At 35.9% G+C, this 10802-nt stretch overlaps 1 pseudogene across 1 annotated transcript; it reads right to left on the reverse strand.

Annotated features, from left to right (window-relative positions):
• Nucleotides 1–7309: 7309 nt before the first annotated feature.
• On the reverse strand, nt 7310–9415 carry LOC143617016 (O-fucosyltransferase 30 pseudogene; annotated as a pseudogene). The gene is made up of 2 exons (XR_013150761.1): nt 9051–9415; nt 7310–8529 (listed from the first exon to the last, which is right to left on the reverse strand). The product of XR_013150761.1 is annotated as an O-fucosyltransferase 30 pseudogene (transcript).
• Between the last annotated feature and the right edge of the window lie 1387 nt (nt 9416–10802).

A 10802-nucleotide genomic window follows, 5' to 3' on the forward strand; every position in this document is an offset into this window, starting at 1 on the left:
TACCATAATTCAAAATATAAAACAAGAACAAAAAAAGTAAAAAAAAACTAAAACGTTTCGTCCGTTGTCCTCGTTCAACAAACAAAAAAACGACCAGAAACCCGTTTTGGACATTTCCGACCCGGACCCGTTCTGACCCGAACTTGTTGACCACTTGACCTAACCCGTTCCGACCCGAACCAAAACAAAACAAAACCCATTTTGGTCAAAATGTGCTGAAACAAGCTGTTAAGTGCTGAAACGAACTGAAAAATCGCTTAAAACGAGCTGTTAGGTGCTGAAACGAACCGAAAAATCGCTTAAAACAAGCTGTTATGTGCTGAAACGAAATGAAAAATCGCTTAAAAGAGTTGTTACGTGCTGTAACGAACTGAAAAAAGCGCTTAAACGAGCTGTTACGTGCTGAAACGAACGAAAAATCACTTAAACGAGCTGTTAGTGCTGAAACGAACCGAAAAATCGCTTAAACGAGCTGTTACGTGCTGAAACGAACCGAAAAAATCGCTTAAAACGAGCTGTTACGTGCTGAAACGAACCGAAAAAAAAATCGCTTAAACGAGCTGTTACGTGCTGAAACGAACCGAAAAATCGCTTAAACGAGCTGTTACGTGCTGAAACGAACCGAAAAATCGCTTAAACGAGCTGTTACGTGCTGAAACGAACGAAAAATCGCTTAAACGAGCTGTTACGTGCTGAAACGAACCGATAAAAATCGCTTAAACGAGCTGTTACGTGCTGAAACGAACCGAAAAAAATCGCTTAAACGAGCTGTTACGTGCTGAAACGAACCGAAAAATCGCTTAAACGACGTCTGTTACGTGCTGAAATGAACCGAAAAAATCGCTTAAACGAGCTGTTACGTTTGAAACGAACTGAAAAAATCGCTTAAACGAGCTGTTACGTGTTGAAACGAACTGAAAAATCGCTTAAACGAGCTGTTACGTGCTGAAATCAAACCGAAAAATCGCTTAAACGAGCTGTTACGTGCTGAAACGAACTGAAAAATCGCTTAAACGAGCTGTTACGTGCTGAAACGAAATAGGAAAATCACTTAAACGAGCTGTTATGTGCTGAAACGAATGAAAAATCGCTTAAAAGAGTTGTTATTGTGCTGAAACGAACTGAAAAATCGCTTAAACGAGCTGTTACGTGCTGAAACGAAATGAAAAATCACTTAAAGAAGCTGTTAAGTGCCCTAAACGAACCGAAAAATCGGTTAAACGAGCTGTTACGTGCTGAAACGAACCAAAAAATCGCTTAAACGAGCTGTTACGTGCTGAAACGAACCAAAATATCGCTTAAACGAGCTGTTACGTGCTGAAACGAAACCGAAAAAAATCGCTTAAACGAGCTGCTACGTGCTGAAACGAACCGATAAAATCGCTTAAACGAGCTGCTACGTGCTGAAACGAACCGAAAAAATCGCTTAAACGAGCTGTTACGTGCTGAAACGAACCGAAAAATCGCTTAAACGAGCTGTTACGTGCTGAAACGACAGAAAATCGCTTAAACGAGCTGTTACGTGCTGAAACGAACCGAAAAATCGCTTAAACGAGCTGTTACGCTGCTGAAACGAACCCGAAAAATCGCTTAAAACGAGCTGTTACGTGCTGAAACGAACTGAAAAAAATCGCTTAAACGAGCTGTTAGGTGCTGAAACGAACTGAAAAAATCGCTTAAACGAGCTGTTAGGTGCTGAAACGAAATGAAAACTCGCTTAAACGAGCTGTTAGGTGCTTAAACGAACTGAAAAATCGCTTAAACGAGCTGTTACGTGTTGAAACGAACTGAAAAATCGCTTAAACGAGCTGTTAGGTGCTGAAAGGAACTGAAAAATCGCTTAAACGAGCTGTTAGGTGCTGAATTGAAATGAAAACTCGCTTAAACGAGCTCTTAGGTGCTTAAAACGAACTGAAAAAATCGCTTAAAACGAGATGTTAGGTGCTGAATTGAAAATGAAAACTCGCTTAAACGAGCTGTTAGGTGCTTAAACGAACTGAAAAAATCGCTTAAACGAGATGTTAAGTGCTAAAACGAATTGAAAAATCGCTTAAACGAGTTGTTAGATGCTGAAACGAACTGAAAAATTGCTTAAACGACCTGTTAGATGCTGAAACGAAATGAAAACTCGCTTAAAGAGCTGTTACATGCTGAAACGAACCGAAAAAATCGCTTGAATGAGCTGTTACGTGCTGAAACGAACCGAAAGATCGTTTAAATGAGCTGTTAGGTTGCTGAAACGAACTGAAACCTCGCTTAAACGACCTATTAGGTGCTGAAACGAACTGAAAAAATCGCTTAAACAAGCTCTTAGGTGTTGAAACGAACTGAAAAATCTCTTAAACCAACTGTTAAGTGCTTAAACGAACTGAAAAATTGCTTAAACGAGCTTTTGCTGTTAAAACGAGTTGTAACGTGTTGAAAACGCGCTGATTCGTTGGTCAAAAAAAACCGACCCAAAACCCGTTTTGACCCGTTCCGACCTTGACCTCGTTCTAACCCGAACCTGTTGACCCTAACCCGTTCCGACCCGAACCAAAACAACCCCTTTTTTTAAGTGACCGCTTTCAATTTTTGCAAATTATTGCAATTTTCCGAACTTTTTTTTGCAAATTTTCGGAATTTGCATTTTTAATAATTTTTGCAACCTTTAAAAGTTATTATACAAATTAAAAACATTGAAAAAAAACAAAGATTTCTTGCTATCCATGTAAAATATCTATGATTAGAACAAAAATGAAAGTTCAATAACCTAATTGGAACAAAAGTTTTTATCAATGACTTAATTAGAACAATTTTCAAAGTTGGTTACTATTCTATGGAGTAATCCTTTTAAGAAATGCCTAAAAATATGGCAAATTGGATTTTAATAATCCCAACTTAATGCTGTTGGCCGATAATAATCCTAACTTTGAAAATAATTGTCACTATTCCCAACTTTCACACCATTTGTTTTCATTAGACCTCCGTTAAAAAAACTTAACGATGTTAAGTTTTTTCTAAATTTCAAACTGATATTTTAGGGTTTTTGATTGGAATGAGAATACAAGTAGATTGATGTAAAACTTACCTTCAAACGGTGGAACCTTTGCTCTCCCCAGTCATTTCGGGTTAAAAAGATGTCAAAGCGCCTTTATCTCTACTTTATCTCTATAAGAACGGCGCGTTCCGGGGTGTGAAGTGGGTGAGAAGGGATGTCATAATTGAGGTTTTGAATAAGACGGCCTTTTTATTTTTCATTTTTTTTTTCATATTGAAAAGGTATGAAGAACGGGTCCAAACGACTAAAAGATGCTTCAATTCCGGTGTTTAAACTTCTAATTAACAAAAATCAAGTTGTTTGAAGCACCTTTTGGAGGTAAGTTTTACATCAACGACGCGTATCCTCATTCCGATCAAAAGCCATAAAATATTAGTTTGAAATTTGGAAAAAACTTAATGTCGTTAAGTTTTTTTAAACGGGGTCCAACGAAAACAAATATTGTTAAAGCTTGGACCAACGACAACTATTTTCAGAGTTGGGATCGTTATCGACCAACTGCATTTTGTTTGGAGTATTAAAATCCAATCTTCCAAAAATAAAAGATAAATAAACGTTTGAGAAATACTTATTAATTTAAATACGAGGATATCACATTCCTTTGGTTAGGATACCCGACAACGGAATTGTTTTTTTAACATTGTTTATCAAATAAATGTTATCTTTCTTTCTTTTAAACAAATCACATTATTTTATATCGATCTGTATATGAAAATGAAAGCTTAAAACACATAATACATGACAACAATATGAAATTCAAAAATATTAATCCCAACCATTGTTTAGCAGCAGAACGACGATCTAATAATACATTTATGAAACGAGCGAAAAGCTGCTTTTATTAATAATTTGTGCATTTGATTGAGGTTTGCACCTTCGAATTCGAGTAGAAGAATTACAATAACGACCCCAAATATGAAAGTGCGACATCGATCACACTGTGTAATGTGGGTTCACGTCGATATCCAATCCTCTTAGTTTCGCGAAAGACTCTACCTTTCCTTTTAGAGTATGAAGTTCCCTTAATCTGTAAGACAGCAATGAAATTTTGTAAAATCTTTCTTATTTAACACACAAATTACCTATATTTTTTTAAAAGTGATTCTGGCGGGCATGAATTTCTAACATGACATGGAAGAATACGACATAAAAACTAACATTAAATTCGTTTGTTTGGGTTTAATCTAAACGCGTTGTGTTCAGGTTGACCCGTTTAGTTTTGTACTTGTTTGGTTAAAATGTGTTTTATACCTAAACTGATTGATTGATTGATTACCTTATGCCAAAATTTGAAAGTATGAAAAGTGTTGATCAAGGTTTGTAGCTTAAACGTAATTATTTTTGACACATTTATCCACAGAGCTTTACTATGCAAAATTTTAAAATAGAATAAAACTTCGACCAGCCTATGAAAAAAGTAAATAATAAAAGACAATATGGACCTTACAATCTCTGCACGGCGTTTTACTTCTTCTGCCATCATGTTTGTCTCTGAATGTGTAGTTTTCAGCAAAAGTCTTTGTTTCAGAAGTATCAAGACCATGAAGTGTTCTTTGTTTTTTAGCCCATGCTGCTTCATGTGCTTCCTTACCAAAGTCCTTTTGTGTCGTGAAAGCCGCCTGCATCAAAATTCAAAAATTAATTATGTTACACAAAAAGGTAATTAAACACGAGTGAATAAAACTTTTACTCACCTTACAATTAATAACATGGCCCCATGCTCGCCCGCTAAGTGCATACCTAACCACAAATTTGATTGGGTCAAGTAACATGTAACTTAAGATATTATACAACCATATATATAACTCCAGTCCAACCCCAACCAATCGCGTGGACCTTAGCAAAATCCCATGTCAAATATGCTGACATCACAGCAGCTATCTGCGCGCAAACATATAAGAAAATAAGAGAAGATGATAACTAACTCTAACTGAAAAAACAGAACCATGAAATTACCAGTTGAGCTAGAATGAATGCAGCCACCAACAGAAGACCTGGTCTTTCCATGAAAGACCAACCCCTCGAGCGTGTGACGAATATTAACGCCTGGCTGATTGCGCTGACCTGGAGGTATACAGCTGATGCTACTTTCCTTTCCAAACTTTGTCTGTGAAAAGGTCTGCATGCTTATTGAGATCATCCACATGGAAGGCATGCTGAAAGAAAAGATGATATAGTGAAAGAAAGTTAGAAATGTGTTTGTATGTGATAAAAAAAGTATGAAGCCGGTTTAAATGGGGATGGTTCAAATACACTCAACTGGACAAGTTATGTAGCCGGTTCTGAAAACATTGGTAATAACTTTCATATGTATATTTACCTGCGTTATATATTATTGTGGTGTGAGTGTGTGACACAAAAACTGACCCCTGAAGCTTGCCATGGGGTTGTGTACGCAATCAAACTCTGACATGAAAATTTGTGTAGAGCTTGTGGCGTATGAAACATGTGAAAAGAGAGTGGGTAAGTGTTTGCGTATATATTTGAAACCAACTGAACTATCTCACACGAAACAAGTCGATTGGTTTAGCCAGATTGAAATATATACGCTCAGATTTATGGTCTGGTTTTGACATCAATCATGTAGACCATAGCATTCAAACCAACCTGTAGAAATAGGCTCAATAAACCCAACTCACTTGACTTAGTTTTTTTTTTTTTACTGTAGTAATAGTTCATACCAAAATCAATTGGTAATTGTGCTTTATTTTATTTATTGTGTTTAGGATATTTATTTACAGCTGCCGTTATTACACAAATGCCACGAACATTTCAACTCAATTCTTTAATTAGCATAAAAAGCAACTGGAAAAACCACATGAATATGTGTAAGCCAGTAATGAATCGAAAATCTAAACGAAACACTAGTTATCCCTCCAGACTAAAGGCCAGGTTCAAGAAGATTGGAAGAACATATAAAACCTCCAGAAAATCAAATCTCATGAGCTAGCAGTGAAATCAGCAAGGATGAAACATTAAGATCACAAGATAGTCATATATCGCAAAACATTAAATCATAAAAAACTGTCGAAAACATCCAACATAAATCTAAAAGTCTAGTTCGTTTAACTAAAAAATCCTACACAAAAACTCGACCAAAAAGTTGCACCAAGAACAGTGGCGGATCTTGAATAAATAACCCGGGTGGGCCGGAGGATCTTGAGCAGATAAATTGTATGGGCTGGATTCAATACATATATATTTCTTTTACGAAAAAATGGCACTACTCAGCGAACAAGCTGGGTAAGCCTAGGCCTGTCTGGCCCAAGCCAAAAATCGCCACTCACCAAGAAAACACGATAGACGTCAAGGAGAAAATAAGTATCACCTGAAAATATTCCGTCATGTATTTAATCTTCTAGATTATGTGCAACCTTAAAAGGCTATGTCGGTGCTAGACACACAAATGACTATTCACTTTGAACAACCATATATGTATAAGTTACAAACATATAATGCAAGGTTTTCAAAATTCCATTTATGCCCTTCTATTATAAAACACACCCCTCTACTTAATTAATCCTACAACTAATTATGCATAAGTTACAAGCACATAATGCAAGTTTTCAAAGTTTCATTTAGCCCCTCTCAAAAATAACAAAACATACCCCTCCATTTAATTAAATCTAATATTTAGACATTGGACTTTTCAAATGTAGTTTTTGGCAAATCACAGGTTGAGAAGTCTCCTATTAAAGGCTTTTCTTCTTCTTCTTTTCTTTTCCGGTTTTTTTATTTTTGTTTTTGTAACTTTCAAAATATGATGTTTAATGAAATGTTGAACATACCGTTGCGACTACGTTTTGATGTAAAGTTTCGTTTAAAGAAGAAAAGTCATCTATGTACAACAAACCTGTGATCATCTTAACACTAACTCCAAGGTCTAAAGCTCTTCTAATTGTCTCAGCACTATCATGTCGAGGCGGATCAAATGAAGGAAGTAGGCCCACAAACTCCCATGGCCCACCGGAACTATCTTTACTATTAGCAGGTACTTCCTGTATTAAACAAATGTAAAATAAGTAAAAAGGAAATAGTAACATAATAACAACTATATTTAACAATTTGTACCTGACGAGCTACACCAAGAGACCGAATCCCACGTTCAGCAAATTTGTCAATGATCAAGTGTACCCGACTTTCAACCTCAGATTTGTTCCTTGCCAGATTCAGAATCTAACAATTTACAAGAAATTAATAAGTCAGCATTATTGAACTGTAATATCAATCAATCAGACTAGTGTTTATTACCTATTCAGTAAGGTAAGGGGTTCACTCCGGTTTTTTTTATGCGCTTGTATTAAAATTTCAAAACTCGGGGGATTCCGATGAACCCCCCCCCCCCCCCTTTCACACTTTAAAAATGGCTCGTTAGCATACGTGTAATTTCTCCCAGTCAAACGTGTTGCCTAACAAAGGGTCAACTTCCGCGAGAACATGTCTGTTTCTTTCTCATCATTTCAATGCTCTCTGCAATTGTGGATCCAGCAGTCCCAACAAAACCAAGAGAAGCACAACTACAAACAGTTTCTTCAACATGTAGAAGAACATCAGGTAACACTTGACCCTTGTGACAATCTTTCCAAATCCCATTATTAGTCAAACCTCCGACCTTCATACCATGATCTCCACTTAGAACTTTCTTAGCAGCTTCTTTAATCAAATCATCATTTTCTGAAAGAACAAATAACTTAAAAGAATCCATATCATTCGCTAGATCCCCTAAATAAGTCCCACTCCAATTACTCAAGGGCAAATCTGTCATTACAAAAACATGAACCGGCAAACTCTCTTTTTGTTTTAAAGAATCTAGCTTATGTTTCAAACGCTGAAAAGTAGCCGCTCTATGGTTCTTAAACTGCCCATCTAATAATCTAAGCTGTGCACACAGAAAAGGTGACTTTACTGTGTGAAAAGCATACGTTTTCCCTGCATCCAAAATCTCATTTACAAATGGAAGAAACTCGACTCTGTTTATCACAGATTGAATCCTTTGATCTCTAGGAGCTTCATGTATATCAACGTATGACTCAGAGCCCTTATACAGGCTTGTAAAAAGTGAAGCAAATGATAAAACACTGGCTGAGTTTGCTCTAGAATTTGGACCAAGTGTATGAAGCACATCTTTCCTTCGCCTAACAAATGATATCTTCTTTTTCATTTGTAGTTGATCATCGGGTTGAAATGAATCCAATGACCCGTCTTCATTATCTTCTTTTTGGTATGTCCAAACTGTCGTCCTGCAATCATCTTGCACTGCATACACACAGTTGTTGTTGTTTATATCATCACTGTTGTATCCGGATAGTAAGGATCCACATTGTTTTAGTTTTTCCAATAACGAATCTTCCATCTTTGAATCTTTAACACAAATATAGTTAACATCTATATCACAAAACAGAGAGACGAAATAACGGAAATCGATAACTTGAAGTGCGGAATCAGAAACCAGTGATGAAAGATCAATTACATCCGCCATTGATAAGTATCTGCACAAAAACATAATTATGTTGATAAGGATCAGGTTCATGAGAGAACTTTTTTGAAATTGAGAACTATGAGAACCATTTTAGACCACAAAAAACCCAAAAATAAAAAAAACACAAAAATGAAAAAAGTAAAAAAACCAAAATTCTTACTTTATCATCCCGGTTTCATAAAAAAAAACTCGATTTAGCACTTTAGCTAAATTATATACACATATGTATAATATATACATATATGTACATTTACACGTTTTTTATACACATATGTATAATTTAAGATAAATGATACGGTACATATGTGTATATTACATAACTAAAGATTAAATAAAATTATACATATGTGTATAATACGACGTTTTTTTTAATGAAACCGGAATGAAATATAAGAATTTTGGTTTTTTTACTTTTTTAAATTTTTTGTTTTATGATTTTTTTAAATATATTTTTAAAGGTGTTTTTACAATTTGCAAAGGGTTCTTATGCTGATAATAATAAACAATTAAAGAAAAATCAAAATAAAAGACCTGTTGGTTCGCATGAGTTGAATGGCATGATCCCAGGCCTGAGAGCGAATCTGATTGGGATCGGAAACCCTAAACTTGGGGCAACTGCCGAGAACAAGGGCATGGTGATGGAGAACAGGGGGGACAACGAGCGTGCGGTTAAGTATGGCGGAGATGATGAGGGCGTTCTTGAACTCGGAGAGCTGGTTGCTGCTGCTGCTGCTTGTTGTTGTTTCTGGAATGAAACTGTTACTGTAGTAGTAGTAGTAGTAGTAGTAGTAGTAGTTGTTGAAGATCAAGCAGAGGAGAATGAGTGTGATGATGGAGATGGAGATCAGATATCTGGAATTAGTGATTAAGGCCTTCTTTCTCAATCTGTTTTCCATCTTCCTCTTGCTTGTTTCTACAAATGCCAAGGAAATCAATATTATTTAGGAACCTGCAACACAAACGGATCTTGACTTCACTCGTTTATATCAAACCCTAGATTTTTATATAACAACAAGACCATGAGTTGAGTAGGCATTATGCGCCATGTGAAGTTATTCCATAAAATAAAGAAAGAAAACCCGTTTCTCTCACTCACTCTGTTAGATACATAGCCATGAGCAGCAGCGGAGCTAAATCGAATTGGAAGAAGTTCGCCAGACTCACTCGATCACTCTTCTTCACCTCCTTCAACACCTCCAAATGGTACTTTCACCTTTTGACGGTAACATTTTTAAAAAACATGTGCCCATCAAAGTGTTATTCACAAAACGCCGATAAAAAAACCAAGCCCAAAACGCTGGAGGGGGCGGTGTTCCCCCGCGTTTTGGCTTCAAAACGCTGCACTACGTCGGTGAACAATAAAAGTAATACATGTATTTTAAAACATTATTATTGTAAAGAAAAAGAACAAAACTAAAACATATAATATCATAATTTCTTTGATTTATAAATTTTATATAAAATGATGTGAAAAATTATACTTGTATTGTTTATATATCAATATCAGTCAAATAAATATATAAGTAAAAATATAACAAACTCGGCTGGAGATTTAAACGAGCTGAGCTTGAGCTTGATTTTTCAACTTAATAAACTTAACTAGTTGAGCTCCAGCCAGCTTGTTTAAGTTCAAGCTCAAGACTAAGCTCACCTAGGCTTGACTATTACCCTACTTTACGTGAACTTGGGCCTAGTGTTATAGTGAAAAGATGCAGAATTTTTTACTGGTAAAATTATAAGCATATCGCATAGCACGAAGGGACTTGGGTTTACCTTTCGCGTAGCGCGAAGGAGCTAGTTTTCAAAAATACTAAGGTGGCTCTCAAGCGAAGTGCAAAGTGCGCCATCAAACCGATAATTAAACAAAAACAAAGCGGTTTGGTTTTATGTTTAATACTAATTTTCCGGTTTGAATTCGTTTTGCTATCAACAAAAGCCGAAAATACCAAAAAAATTGAAATCAATTTATAACAAATTGATAAACAATGTGGCCCAACAATTTAAGTCAAAGTGTATAATAATGATCAACTAGTTATTAATTATTTGAGATTTTTAGCCCAAAGTTTCATCTCATATTCTTTATTTTGGACCATTTTCTCTCAGCCCAATATTTTGAATCCCAAATGTTAAAACTAGAAAAATCCAAATCAAACTAAACTCATTGTGAAAACCAAAAGGAGCCTAACGAACCAACCCCGTTATGAAAACCAAAAACCTAAAAGTCATAAAGAAAGCAGTTTTCAAAAACCCAAAACCTATGAACACACCAACCCCGCATACCAG

This window comes from Bidens hawaiensis, unplaced genomic scaffold (genome assembly GCF_021521415.1).
Source record: "Bidens hawaiensis isolate Kalapana, Puna unplaced genomic scaffold, B.hawaiensis_p1.1 tig00051352_1, whole genome shotgun sequence".
Classification (NCBI taxonomy): domain Eukaryota; kingdom Viridiplantae; phylum Streptophyta; class Magnoliopsida; order Asterales; family Asteraceae; genus Bidens; species Bidens hawaiensis.